The sequence below is a fragment of the Gobius niger genome, assembly GCF_951799975.1.
Source record: "Gobius niger genome assembly, chromosome: 2".
Taxonomy (NCBI): domain Eukaryota; kingdom Metazoa; phylum Chordata; class Actinopteri; order Gobiiformes; family Gobiidae; genus Gobius; species Gobius niger.
In genome coordinates, this window is record NC_136853.1 from 15,798,343 (window position 1) to 15,814,221 (window position 15,879).

Consider the following 15,879-nt stretch of genomic DNA (forward strand, 5'->3'; position numbering starts at 1 on the left):
TAAGTATGTTGCACATTTCTATATAGTATTTATTTTAATTAACCACAGCATATGGCTGTAACTGGTGATTGGCTAAAACAGACAAGCCCAAATTAAAATCCATTAATATGCTGCACAGTCTGCAGCGAGCCGCTATGGGGGAGGGGCCGTCAAAACTCCTACAACAACAGGCTGTGGCTGTTCAAACAGATAAAAAACAGGCAGTTAAACAATAACTATATGGAAGGCAACCACTCAGATCTACACCAGACAGACTAACTGAATATCTATAGATATAAATATTCAGCATTCACAGAGTGGACTTATAGAGGCAATTCGGTTACACTTTATTTTACACTACCTTGATACATTGGACCTAAACTTAGTACAGTCAGTGTAAACTGCTTTGTAACAATCTGTAATAATTTGTACATATGTAGTACATATACAAAAAATGATATTATGTACCTTTGGAGGTACATAATGTAATAAGACACCCTTAGGGTTAGGGCTTAAGTTTAGGGTTTGAGTTTGGGTCTTGTTTTTAGCCCATGTTAGTCTATGGACAACGCCTGCTAGTACCCACAAGCATGGCCAGACTCCGTGGTAAGGAGAGAGGAGAGCAAGGTATTCGTCCAGACAAAACGTTTACTTGCCCAAGGCGGACAATTGTAAATGTTGAGCCCTGGAAAATATGTCTTTCACTTTGCCCCAGGGCAGGTGTAGTGCTCCTTTGACTATCACTGAGGAATGGAGGAATAATGCTGCCATCAGGCAAAAGATACAGAGCCCCACTGGCCCATAAAAACACCTACAAGAAATCATTCATTCCATCTGCAGTCACTATCCTAAATATTGCTTTTATGTTGTTCTTTTTGATGTGTTATTCTTAAATGATGTGTGTGTTGTTACTGAATGACTTTTAATGAGCCGTGTTTGAAGGACCCCAGTCTTATAAGGTGGTAGCTTCATCAGAAGGTCCATGTTTTTCACCATGTAACATCATGAAGGATGTCAAGCTGTGAGCTGATTGTCTGGAACTTGGAGTTTGCATGTTCTCCCCGTGGACTCCCTCAGAAATGAGATGCTTCATCTCAAATGGCATTCCAAGAGAGAATAAAGAAAAAAATCTTAAGTACAAGACTAGAAGGTTTAGAGGCTGCAGAAGCTACTAGGGTGGAGATGCAGTTACAAGAGTGCAAGGAAAACCTCATTTCGAGAAAACGAGACCTAACGCTTTCTAATGTCTGTGTATGCATGAGTAAATCGCTGCTTTTTTCCGCCGGAATGCAAGACTGATTTCCTGAAAAACTAATGTGGGCAGGTCAAGAAAAAGTCATAAAATAAGCATTTTAAAGACTGATTTATTTTTTTCATTAAAATGAAGAGGTTAGGTGAGAAAAGTGTATGTTTTCCCCTGCCGTGTCTCATGTTGAAATGCTTAACTTAAACAATTCACAGTGACCGAGTACCTTTGTCAAACATTGTTTTGTCAAGACATTGGACAAATAGAGTCAGCAGCGATCAGTTAAGCCTAACTGTGTGTTCAGCACTGTGTAAGCACTCAGCACCATGGACAGCTCCAGCCAGGCCTGTTCCTTTGACAGTCAATCAGCACTTCACAAAACGGTGCCAATCCTATGTGTGCGTGTGCTTTTCAACAGACCAGATACAATGAGGAAGTCAGTAGTTGTGAGTATTTGAGTGTTCAGAACAGAAACAGTCATGCAATATTAAGTTTATAGTTTGTAGTATAGTATAGTATAGTATAGTATAGTATAGTAGAGTAGAGTAGAGTAGAGTAGAGTAGAGTAGAGTAGAGTAGAGTAGAGTAGAGTAGAGTAGAGTAGAGTAGAGTAGAGTAGAGTAGAGTAGAGTAGAGCAGAGCAGAGCAGAGCAGAGCAGAGCAGAGCAGAGCAGAGCAGAGCAGAGCAGAGCAGAGCAGAGCAGAGCAGAGCAGAGTAGAGTAGAGTAGAGCAGAGCAGAGCAGAGCAGAGCAGAGTAGAGCAGAGCAGAGCAGAGTATTGGTATAGTGTAGTAGAGTATTAGTATAGCAGAGTAGAGTAGAGTAGCGTATTAGTATAGTATAGTGTGGTATAGTAGAGTATTTGTATAGGTTAGTAGAGAATTAGTATAGTGGAGTAGAGTAGAGTAGAGTAGAGCAGAGCAGAGCAGAGCAGAGCAGAGCAGAGCAGAGCAGAGCAGAGCAGAGTAGAGCAGAGCAGAGCAGAGTATTGGTATAGTGTAGTAGAGTATTAGTATAGCAGAGTAGAGTAGAGTAGCGTATTAGTATAGTATAGTGTGGTATAGTAGAGTATTTGTATAGGTTAGTAGAGAATTAGTATAGTGGAGTAGAGTATAGTATAGTATAGCAGAGTAGACTATAGTATTGTATAGTAGAGTAGACTATAGTAGAGCATTAGTACAGTATAGTATAGTATAGCATAGTACAGTAGAGTAGAGCAGAGCAGAGCAGAGCAGAGCAGAGTAGAGTAGAGTAGAGTAGAGTAGAGTAGAGTAGAGTAGAGTAGAGTAGAGTAGAGTAGAGTAGAGTAGAGTAGAGTAGAGTAGAGTAGAGTAGAGTAGAGCAGAGCAGAGCAGAGTAGATTATTTGTATAGGGTAGTAGAGTATTAGTATAGTGGAGTAGAGTAGAGTTTTGAATAGCTTTGTATAATAGAGTATACTATAACAATGTTTCTCAACCCTGGGTATTGGGACCCTGGGGTCACAAGCACTTACTAGGGGTTACTTGGGATTATTTCTGATTGGGAAAAGGTGAAATGGGAAAGCATTTCAATATTTTGAAAAGTAGTAAATTGAATGTGTCAGTAGTTTGAACACAACACACGGGTGAATACAATTAAATCAGAATTGTAGTTGATCACAGGAGATGCTCAAGGTATGAATTAAAGACACACATGATAAACAAATGTCAGTGAAGGTGTAAAGAGGGGTGACATGGCATGTTGTAAACCGGTGGTGAAGCACAGTCTTAACAACATTATAAGCAATATATTGATGTGAAAATGCTCTTGAGGCGCGCCAGAGTCTGCCAAGGGGGCTGGTGTTTGGCCGCAGATCAAGTGGGATTGAAGTTACACATTCTCCTGTGAAAAGACAAACATGCACTAAGCCCTTCAGAGGACAGGCACGGGCTATATATCTTCTTTATACTACAGTGGAGACCTTGGTAATGCTACACAAAAAGACATTCACTAATGACCTGCCATGCATGGCTCATTCTAATGAACTGTCTGTGCAGCAAGATAAATATTCAACACTGAAGTCGGATTTTTATTGAGGAATGTTCGTGCAGTCACCGTTACCCTGCCCTCTGCTAAAATTGGTAAGGGTATATGAAAACAAAATATGATATGCAGTGGTCAGATATACATGATACTGCATAATCAGACACTCACGAGCATAGTAGAGCAGACTGAAATACTAAACTAGAGAGTTGATTTACAGATAAAAGGGCCATGCAGGTGTGATTTTTTTTTTTGTATTGGAGATTATTGAAAACTATTTTTTGATAACTGCAAGTTTTCCAACTGTGATTTCGATTCAGCTGTGATTAATATTGCAGCACTTATAATACAATCATTACATACACCCCAAAAACAAAGAGATCATCTGATTAACTGTTACAAATAATTGTGCTCAAATATCCTAAAGCAATATCTTTAGCCATTCAATTCAAAAAGAGATGGATGGGGTTTTACGAAACGTTTGAGCAAACATGTAACTCTTAAGTTCAAAGCAGTTTAATTTGCCAGTGAGTCTGTCGGCAGTGGACCCAGATGGCAGTGAGTAATGCCTATATAGCGAATCCTGTGCCCCGCTCTGTGTGTGTTCATACGAGCATGAATGAGTTGCATAAGTAGCATCTCCAGGCGCACATCAGCCCCAAGCCTTTGTGCATTTAAAGTGTTCAGAATCTGCTGTCTGATCCTCGAAGATCCAAACTCCTGTCAAATTCAGCCAACTAGCAAATATGTCTCCGTCATAAACAAGTCTTTACGGGGCTATCGGCGGAAGTAAAAGAACTGACCAATTTAGAGGAATCCCAGAGTTAGAGGGTGATGGGACGGACTGTTGAGGAAAAAAGTGAAAATGAAAACTCACCCCGGCTGAAATAATGAATATCAAGTGAAGCTTGAACCGCGCCTACACAAGACCTGGCTGAGATTAATATGGAGTTCCAAAAGGAAAAGTCTTTTAAATACAAAGCCTGACCACTTTGTTGAGCAAATTGCATTTATGGTGTTTATTAATGTTATGTTCGGCATCAATTACACAGTGAGGCTGCACAATTTTGCGAGCAAACAAACAAACATCTACTTGAGATGTTACTGACAGTTTGATTGTGATAAAATCATGATCTATTTAAATATGACATTGACTAGCATTGATCACTCGCGTTTCAGAACACATTTGTAGACGTCTTAACTACAGGGATTTGCAGGTTTTAAAGTCAATAAGATAAAGGATAACATGTTTTTTTGATGTTGGACAAGAATGAACTGCTTAAATATCTGCAGTCTTTGAGCCTTGTTAATCGCAACCATTAAAATGTCTTTTCATTTCCAATTAATTGTGCATGTCTTGTCCATGGGACAATGGAGAGATGCACTGCCCAGGCAGAGGCAGGCAGAGGCAGGGACGAGCGTCAAGAGAGATTAACTTCAACACAAACTCATTCACCTCAGCATCTGACCTCCTCTTTCACTTCTACTGTTACTCACACCAGCTCAGTGGCACTACACACTATTACAAGTGCAACCTATGTTAAACAGGAAGGCCCATTAAGCATGAAGCTGAGCTAAATGGTCATAAAGATTTCTCCTCCAGAAAATAGAATCACTTATGGATATTTAGCTTTACATTGATTGTTTATTATGCACTAAAAAGTTGGCATTGCAAAGGTATATATTTTTGATATTTTTTCCTTATTTAAGGAAAGTCCCGCTCAGATTGTTTCTCCTTGGGGTATACAGTACTACTGAAAACTACTGTGCATAAACATACAAAAGTATAGATGTTTGCAGAGATCAAGTGGGTCATGTTATGAAAAAGGGCTCACTGCCACATTTCAAAGTTGCTAGCTAGAACTGAACTTGTAAATGTATAACACAAAAATAGAAAAACGCAGTGCATATAAAATAATTCCACATGAACATGTGTTGTATGCATTATACACACAACCACATGTTTTATTTAAATGTTAGGTCAAAACATCCAGAACAAAACATAATAAAACCAATAGATTTCAAATAAGCCCCTTAATTACCATAAAAGCAAGTGTAGAACATACATTACCACCAGCACAGCTTTTTGATAAAGCTGCCAGTCCAATGTCATAATGTCATAACATCATAAAACAGTGTCATCTCCCTCACGCTCTCCCCTCCAGGCCTCCATCTGTTATCCAGGCAGAGTGGACTTTTTCATGGCTTCTGTTTACTTTATAGGCCAGAGACGGCACTCGTGACTGTCGTTTCTGTTTGGCTTAATGTCATTTTCAAATAGACCCTCATCATGGTCCTGGAATGATCAGTGTCAACCAGCAAGGCTTCAAAACTCACAGCCACCAGTCAACAGGAATCACTATTGACAATTGAACACATAGCAGGGCAGCACAAATAATCACAATCAAATCAAAATTGAAATTTTAATGATCACAATAAAACTGCATAAAACTGCAATCATTCATGTTTCATTCATGTGTAATGTCTTCTGAAACAACTGTATGTAAAAAAAAAAAAAAAAATCTCTGCAAGCACGTTCTGAAATGTATGTGATTCTGTTTTCAGAAGTATAAATGCTCAATAAGTAAAATGTTTATTTTAAAACAATATATTGCAAATCGAATTGAGCTGAAGGAGAACTATCTACTCGTGGGGAGGCCAAGTTGAAGCTGTCTTCATCTCCACCTCAAAGTCTTAAATCTTGCTGCCCCTTTTACTGGCCCACAGACCGCTCCAACATCAGCAGGCCTGCCCAAGTCCACCTCAGTCAAAACAAAATGAAAAGACCAGTGGAAATCTGTTGAAACGTCAAGGCTGTACCAGTTCATTGACAACCCCACAGATGTACCTGGCCAGCATCTGTACCATATGCAATGGACCACACTAAACCGGAGCAGGACCGCCGCACTGGTGTCTCACAGACAGAGCCCAGTGCCAATGTCGGGATCGATCACAGCCCATGGACCACATACTGACCAGTTGTCCGAAACACCGGCCACCAGTGAGAGTGTGTTTGAGAGTGCGAGTGCGGGACAATGGATGGAAATTAGCTCATGGCTACAATCTGGTGTGGTGTGTTTACATGCATGAGTCCCATGTATGTTCATTAACATGCACTGTTCTGACCAAATAAACAATAAAGAAACAAATTCCACCAAAGATCTCATTGGTGTTGCCATTAACACCTTGGGATAGGTCTCACCAACAGAGCTGACCGTCTGATGGCAAACAACAGAAGAAGAAAATCTAATTGCAGTTGCTTACATGTCAGAATAATTGAAAAAAAAAATCATACAGCCCAACTACAAAACTACAGATGGGCTTTGTGATAGTTGGTATTTACTAATGAGTCACTGTACTGCCACAGACTGTGGTATAGTGATGGACCGCCCCTCTGTGGCAGACTGGCCTCTCCTGAGAGCGCACAGCTCCTCAGGGCACATCGTGTAGGACCGCGTGCAAGATCTGTGCATACACACGGCATAATGGAGTCATGTGTTTGTTGTATGACCACGGTGTTCCAGTCAGCAGTCACATCGATGACATAACACACTTGATGTGCAAAGTATATACCTCCCTAAAGACCCTCACACTGTCTCAGGAGACGGGAGAGAAGATCTGTGTGCTGCTATTACAAGAGGGTTTAGACTTACATCATTTTCATTCTTAACAGAACCGTCAATGTTCCCAGAGTCAAAACAAACACATTTCATAACTCAACGATGACACTTTTAACTTTTTAGCTTCTGCTACGCTGATGTCATAGGGTGATACTTGGGTTTATTTAGGTGGTAGGCTACTTAGTGTCATCTGCAAGTTAAGAATTGATTCATTTTAATTAAAGTTAATCTTTTTTATGATTTAGAAATTCATTTAGGTGAAGTCTTTTACACCCAGTTAAGACATAATTTAGTCAAAATGAGGTTTGTGAAACGTAATGGGATTCACAGCGGGCTTTTTCTATAATAAACTAATGGAGCTTTTGAAAAGGTAAAGTTATGCTTCACATAAAAACATGACATGACCATGCTTGTGTCCTCCACTATTTGCACTGTTTTTAGTTAATGGTAATCTACAGACAACGTTTGCTAGTACCCACACACATCACAGATCTCCAAGGTAACGGTGAATTTATAACTCTCTGCGTTCACACAAATAACAAAAACTGGAATGGAGCTCAAAGTCTTTTCTGTCAGCCAAGATGAACCTTTTTTTTTTTTAAAGAGCTCGGTTCAGTTGTCATTTCTTTAACGACATCCACAGAGTAACATAAGGAGAAACAAAAGTGCTCAACGTATCACAATAGGTGACACAATATATAAAAAAACACTGAGGTCTAACATCTGACTGAGATTTTACACAGTCTTTTCTAATGCAGCCAAAAACAAAAATGCATGGTCACTTAACAATGTGCGGTAGTTCAGTTTTAGTCCTAATTTTCCTCATTTTGTTCCATATCAGCAATGTTTTGGTCATAGTTTGATGAAAAATACAAGTTGCCTCCTGTTTTTGATACATACGTTTACATGATATCGTAAATAATCACACGGTATTGCTTTATGTAAGACAGTTATCGAACAATATCAGACTGATACCGATATTGATAGTGAAGTGATACTACTAAACATCTGAAATGAAACTCTAGGATGTGGAGCAGGCAACATATGAAAAAGCCTCCAGAACAGCCCGGGGATCACATGTGCTAAGGTGGACTGTCACATTATGCTCAACTTAGCTTGCAGCCTACACCAAGAAGAAAATCCATACAACTCCCTCGCACGCACTAAAAGCATCGCTGTGAGGGGATGCTCCTTCGTGTGCATTCGCAGGCTCACGCTGGCATGACCCGCATCTGCAGTGAATACATGCAGCAGGAGTGCTCAATAATTCACATCTGACCCCATTGCACAGTTGCTAAAATGTACAGCGAGAGGAAGTGCGAGAGGGGTTTCCTTTTTAGGGCGTACAGTATATACTCACTGCTGGGCCACGAGACAAAAAGAGGAAGTGATGACGCAAAAATGCACCGTAAATGCGGGCAGGATGAAAAGCTACACTGCATAACATTTCAAACAATACATAGAATAAAATACAATCATTTATTTTCCTCCAATGATTCGGAACTTTACCGGGAGCGGAACATCTCCAGCTTTTCTCCAGGGGATGTTGCCTCTTTGCTTTGACTCCATATCGACAAATGTTTTTATTTTACTAACCCACTGCATTGTCTGTGTCTCGCTGGACATTAGGAGCATGTTTTGTAGTGCTGGCACATTTGTTCATGCATCAGCGTTTTATGAGTGCAGTTGATGTTTAGATGTTTAGAGAGGGATATTGTACATTGTGCCACAACCCAATTACACAATGGAGATCATTTTTTCACTCAAACTTGGCTGTAAATACTGTTTAAGTGGCGCTAGCCCGCAGCTAGCTTTGCCCGTTAGCCTGTTAGCTTCTTCTTCATGATTCCATTAGTGTGTATTGGGTCTCCGGGTCGGTGCAGGGAAAGTTGCAAGGGTGGTTTTCCGGCCAGAGACACCAGGGGGAGATGAAATACCCTCCAATCATCCCATTAACACTTGTATTACTCCCAGAGAGACTACGGAAAGGATTTATTAAGGTTAACAAGTTACTTAGTTATTCTTTAAAAATAGATGCATGTGATTGTATTGAAAGGGTTGTTGTGATTAATTGTAAGACTATAAATAAACATTTCAAATAAAATAGCAGTAGAGGTAAATAAATACACCTAATTTTGTTGAATTCAATTATTTAAGTCTTTGTATGTCTGTTTTTTCATTCAAATGGGTCTGCAACTTTATGTGATACTTCCTTCCTAACTTGAAGAAAGAAAGGACAAGGAAAAGTTTATTCTCCAACCCCAGATGATTGGGATCTCTTTGCCTTCAGTGCACCACAGATGGGAAGCTTCATTCTTACGTAACACTGCACTACTGACATGACTGAGAGTCCATGTCTCTGGCGAGATGGACTCAGTCGCGCAGAGCAATAGGTGACAGTTACAAGAGCACAGGTCCTGTCATGTCATGTGGATCTGAACAGGACTGCCCCGTAAAGCATGCTGCGTTCACTTCCCCTCCATGCCGTTGTTGGCCTTGCTTCTTCTCGGTCCACTGAAGCTTTGCGTCCCTTGTTTACTCATTCAAGTTTTCTAGATTCAAAAACACGAGGGAGCGGCGAAGGTAGTGGCAAAAATAGACAACTCTATGGAGAATGGTGCAACATATACACACAAAAAAAGGTTATTTGAAGAAGCACCGACTGGGAGGAATGTGGGCGAGGCTGACAAGAACTAACAGGGGGCACTTTGGAGGGAATTTGAGGAGTGGAACAAACAGGCTTTTTATCAGCAGGTCTCCTAGCTAACATGAAATTCATTGGAGACTGGCTGTGGTGTGGTGAGATTACAGGGCAAAGTAACAGAAATAATAATGCAAAGTTAAAGGTAATTTTAGCGTCATGCATAGTATGTGACAGACTAATTGGTAGGGTTTCTGTTGTCAACTGGTGGAGCGATGCAGGAGCACAGTGTGGGCCAGTGCAAGTGGGCTGCAGAGGATTTGCTGGAGGCTCCTTGAGTAAAGCTCTCCTAGGGCTGGGAATGACTAGAGCTACTACGAGGAAAGTAATGCACTCAATCACAGAAGCAGCTGAAAGACTTGGTTTAAGAGGGTAAGCCTCTATCGGTGCTTCAGAGATGCAATCCGGGTGCTGATCACTCCCAGTCCCGATAATTAGCCTGGGTGACGAGGTAAGATGTTGAAATATCTCAAACGCCCTAAAATCCCATGCATGTACAAGCACATCCTTAAAATGTTTAAACCAAATAATAACATTGGTATTATTTGTACATTAGTTTGTGTTTTGGCATTTTAGACAAGAAAGCAATACATAAAACAACACTGGCCACAGTAATCAATCAACTAATACAATGACAGATTGTTTTTTGTCATTAATCTTGTGTTGAAGCTCTTTCTTTTGATGAAATCCCGGCTGCGTGATGGATAAATGTTTCCAGTTTACCAGTGAAAGCAATTTTACCGTAGTTCATTTTTGCTGACAGAGAAAACACTAAACGTTCTTTCTTTTCCTTTTTTTGCTTATTTAATATTAAGCAATGGGATCGTTGGAGTGTCAAGTGAACGCAACCTAATGAAAAAAATAAACACTAATGGGTTTAGCCACAATACACAGACTACAGTATGTTATGCACTGCGTGCCCAAAATGGTCCAACTAAAAACTAAAACATACCACTAACATTTATGAAAGCCCTTGATCATTCCATCGTACAAAACATTTTCAAATCGCTATCTGTATTTTTATTTTATTTTTTTGCCTCTGGACTTTGTTGGCACCAGCAATGATCCGCTGAACCGAGAAAACCTTCTTGAATGGAGCAAAACAACTTCAATTTAAAACAATCCAGGGCAGATGACAAGTTGAAAACCTTTAATACAATACCACTAATTTGACTTATTCTTCTTACAGATAAGGCGACAATTCTAATGTGGAATTTGCTCTACGGCAGCCACATTGAAGAGGTTTGGACCTGGTTTATGGTTAATGGTTATTATCTGTAAAGTCCAAAACTGCAGTCAATCAACTTCACTGTAAAAGTCAATTATGATGATGCGTGGAGAACAGAGATGACTGGAACAAGGGCCCCTATAGCTGGCCTTAGTAAGTAGCAACATTATTCGATGACACAAGCACATTGAGAGCAGAGAAAACCCACCTATTAATAGCACTTTAAAGAATTATAACACACAAAGGCGCTCCTTATCCCTGTATTTGAACGTATCTGTTTTCTCACTTCAGTGTGACACATCCTCCATCTCTCCACCACCTGCCCCACCCTCTTCTCCTCACTGTTTTCCCCTCTGCAGTGCTGTTTTTTTTTTCTTCTCTTTGCTTTAATATAACTTCAGTGCATCTTGAAAAGCTGCCAGCAAATGTGCTTCTTTTATTGTTTTCGCCCTTTGCTCCCCATACACCCGAGGGCTAAACAGCGTTGACACTCATGATGCATTTAGGGGAGATCAATACAGCTCTCTTGGTCATACTCCTGCATGTGTTCGCGTAGACAGGGAACCACATGTTATGCCATGAACATATAGCCCATACACACTGGGCTGAGGGGGTGATGTGGTTGCTATAGTGACGGCTCTCTTTCAGGTGTGGACTGTCGATAATTAAAAGCGCTATGAAATATCACATCCAGCACATCTGATGCCCTTTGAATTATCTGAATACAAGCTAACCGCAGACGTGTGCAAAACAAACACGAGGGGCTATAACGCTGCTTTTTTTTTTTTTTTCATTTGGACTTTAGACTTTCCGATAGAAATGGCTGGGTTATAGCATTAGACTATTACTCAACTATAACCTTTCCGTAGTGCTGGAGCTGCCTCTGTGGCTCAACCGTACACAAGCAACGAATCATTGTGTCCCAACACCGAGTACAGCTTAAAATCTATTTGGAACCTCAGACAGATTTTCAGTAGAAATGGTTAACCTGACCACTCTCTATCTATCTTTGAAAGACTTTTTTCTTACACAGTTAAAAGTAAAAAAAAAAAAAAGAATAATTATTTTCTCTATTAAGATGTACAATCGCCTCGTTGAAGCCAGAAGAAAGTTTGAGGGGGGGAAAAAAAAAGAGATTTTATTTAGCAGAAAAAGCTGTGACTGTTGAGGGATTATTGCAGTCCTCCGATGTCCCGAGCATTTTATTAGCCACGAAGGCTGTCTTTCCAGATAATCTCAAGAGAGGCAAGGCAAATCCTCCAAACACAAGTTTAATTTCCCCTATCTCTTCTCTCTGCTTCTCGCCCTCTGGCATCACTCTGAAAATCAGTTGGCACAGCTGCCCACCCCTCTGCTACATGGAGATGACGATGTGGGAAGAGGAGAGGAATGGAAGAACGGTGTTGTAAACGTAGCAGCACTTGGAGACTTGAGAGTACGGAGCCAGCGGTTTAGTAATAACTCAAAGAAGAGCACAGGGAGCGGCGACGGTGTGACAGGCGCATGGAGCAAAATGCAGCAAATGAGCCTAAAGCATTGGTCGTGTGTGCGTTGTTGTTTTTTCCACTCTGTACAGACGTGTTTCCTTCGTGATCTGTCACTCACCCACACAGCCATACATTCGCACATATGCTCAGTCGAAAGCATATGAGCTGGAAGCTCAATATGTCATCAAGCCAGTCACACAGCCAGTGGGACCTGATTTCAGCCCAGGAGTTTTAGGACCGGCCACATTCAGCTAGTCAGCACAAAACATTGTAGCATGGACATTCTGAGGTTTAGCTTGCCTGGAAAATGGTGGAACTATGGACTGAATGATATGAGTTTGTAACAGCGCGGTGGCATAGTGGTTAGCACTCATGCTTCACAGCTAAGAGGTCCCAGGTTCGATCACCAGGTTGGACAGGGTTTCTGTGTGGAATTTGCTTGAGTTTCTTCCGGGTGCTGTGGTTGCCCCCACCACTTCATACAATAGGTGATACTGGCCATTAGCCTGGCCCCATATCTGGAGATGGGTCCCTGGGCGTACACTGCGGTCGCTACTGCTCCTTACGGGGCTATACTGCCTTTGCTGTGTCCGATCCCGTCAGATCTCTAAAAACTAGCAGGGGAAGGCCTGATCAGTACTTGGATGGGAGACTATTTGGGAATAGTCTCCCATCCATTCACACCAGGAGGTGTGAATGTAGTGAGTGAGTGAGTGGTGGTCGGAGGGGCCGATGGCGCAGACTGGTTGTCTCGCTTCCGTCAGTCTACCACAGGGCAGTTGGGGCTACAATAGTAGCTTACCACCACCACCAAGTATGGAGTGCATGAATAATGACAACAGTGTAGCGCTTTGAGGAACTTGGTAACAGGCTTGTAAAGCGCAATACAAGTGTAAGACAATATTATTATTATTATTATTATTATTATTATTATTATTATTATTACGGGTTGCCCCAGTGGCATCAAAGGATGGGTCATATACATTCGTTTGCACAAGTTCCCTGTGTAAACCTGGTTCTTTACATGTATGAGCAAGTGTGTTCATTAACATGTGCTGTCCCAACCAAATAAAAAGAAAAAAAGAAAATATATTTTTCTATTGTTTTTGTGGAGAGCAAAGACGAGCTGCTAGATAGGACTCATCCAACTTGAAACAGCGCAATGTAAGATGGTCTCTCCCTGTTGCAGACACAAAATGCCGAATTAGAAATGTTTTTCCTTCTTATTTCCTTTCAGTAAATTTGGGGCATTTTAAATAACTTTCTGTGACATTATCGTTGTCTCTCAGCTTTTGTGAACAGAAATCCAAACTATTACAGCAGCCGAAAATAGTCCAAATGTGAGATTTGTTATGAATCAATTGTGTTTTGCTGGCTGCCCGAAAACACTGTGGCATGTACCAACTCTCCAACTACACAGAAGAAGAATAGAGGAAGCGTGAAAATGGTAAAACGCCACATGTTGTGATACAGTACATTCTGTTTAATTTAATGTATCAACCTAATTTTAGTAAAGTCATTACATTATATAACCAACATCATTTAAAAGAATTTGAAGAAATCCTTAAACCTTTCCAAATCCAAATAATTGCCAAGAATTTACAGTGCGTTCCCTCCAAGAACCCGACTAAACATGAGCTAAATCAGCATGTCATTATCTCATTAGTAATCATGGAGCGACTTATATATCACCTGAACGTGTCTGTGTACCAGCTGTGCCCATTTTAAGCCCCCGTATAGGTGCGAAATTGAGCAGAAAGTCAGAGATTTACGCATTAAAAATCAACAAGATAGTTCACAGCAAAAGAAAATCTTTGACCCTCAGCTTAGCTATTTGAAAGCTAAGATACATCTAGTCTATCTTGTATAGTCCATCTATAGAGCATGGTAATCTATCTACACCATTGGGTAGTGTTGCAGCTGTGTGACAAGTCCACCTCATCCAGCAGTGAGTGTTTGTATGCATGAAAGACAGGCAGGCACACACCCAATCACATGGGCTTGTTCGCATGTAGCTGAGTGAGAGGTGAGCAGATGAATAAGCCCGTATCAATCAGCCATCGGTGGGTTAAAATTCATCTCCAACACCTGGCAACCTCTCCACAGCGGCGGACAGGACAGCTCAGGTTACCGCACACACGCACACGCTGAATCAATGTGTCTGACAAAACGGCACACAAACCACCTGACCAGGTTACAACCCTTCCTGCAGCATGCTTAGAGTCTGATCATTCTGAGAGATATCTGCAGCCATTTACAGTGACATTTCAGGGGAAAGAAAGAAAAGAGAAAGCACAAACAAAAATCATATTCACATGCTAGCCTCATCCATTGTAGTAACCCCACCCCGCAGCACACACACCCACACATCCCCAAACAGGTGGCCCTACTGCTGCCAAGAAACACATAAGCCGGATGGTGGATATTTTTGCCTTGCTATGTCCCAGCTGAGAGCGCTCTGAACAGAAATCATCCTCCTGAGCTTTCCCTCCCTGTGGATGTCTGTCAGAGACTGCAGCACAGGCAGCAGAGGCAGGCACACACTGCTTTCCCCCAGCTGCTTGGCTATGCTAACCATCAGCACTATATATAGAACTGCACAGGGCTGAATCACAGACAGCAGATGGATCGAACACAAAGATACAACGGGTGGTTGTTACCGCTAGTGATGGCTACGGTTGGAGCATCCCGGCGAAGGTGCAGGCAGCTTTGGATCTCCTCCCTTCTCCCTGCTCACTGGGTGGGGAATTGTCAAACGCCTGGCTGCAGCAGTAGCAGCTCTTGGGCCTGCGTCTCTCTCTCTCTCTCTCTCTCTCTCTCTCTCTCTTCACAACCTCCGCCCCCTCGCTACTCTCCCTTTCCTTTCACTCTCTCCCCACCCCCAAAGACACTCCTCCTCGGCACCCTTCCTCCATCCTTTTTTTTTTTTCCCTCTCTTCCCCTCTGCTCAATTTCCCCTTTTCTCTGGGTGCGTCGTCCGCATGTGCACTGAGCTGCACAAATCGACTCTGTTGAATTAATCAGCCAGCTCCGGCACTACAAGTGTTGGTTAAATCAGGGAGATACTTTTAAGAGAAGCCCCATGATTGGTATGAGAGCAGATGCATCAGGCCAACAGTCAGGGATGTTTGACGGCCAAAATTGCCTCAATGATGTGTGCTTGAATTATGGTGGCTGCAAATCTTCCCTGCCACCGTAAACTGCCTACAATTCATGTGTCAGTGTCAGGTGATCTGCATCTACTGTATTTATGCTGTTAGATACCACTTTGCCATAAGTGCCTTCCGCTTACTGCCAAAACACGTGTATTGGGGAATTAGTCAGACTAAATGGCCAATAATAATCGCGCGCCAGTGAAAGTTGTCTGTCAAGTCGGAACAGCGTGGGTGTGATGTTTAATTGTCACAGCTAGTGAGTAAAAAGTGTAGATAGTCAATAGATCCTAGAATTTGATGTCATAATCTCAGATGGAGGGAAGGTGCCAATACAACTCTATGGGAGAGAGAGACATTGATTTTGAAAGAAATCTCCAAAAACGAAAATCTATAAATCTACTACCAGACCATTATTTGTGAAGGATTTAGGTCTCAAAACCTGCCATATTCGTCTTTTGGC

At 41.6% G+C, this 15,879-nt stretch overlaps 1 protein-coding gene across 1 annotated transcript in view; it reads right to left on the reverse strand.

Annotated features, from left to right (window-relative positions):
• The window catches only part of rimbp2a (RIMS binding protein 2a), a 59,276-nt gene extending 44,191 nt beyond the window's left edge, over positions 1 to 15,085 (reverse strand). Inside the window, exon 1 of the mRNA XM_079582651.1 lies at positions 14,925 to 15,085. The gene's annotated coding sequence lies outside the window, so the exon portion shown is untranslated. The remainder of the gene's footprint in view (positions 1 to 14,924) is intronic.
• Positions 15,086 to 15,879: the final 794 nt, after the last annotated feature.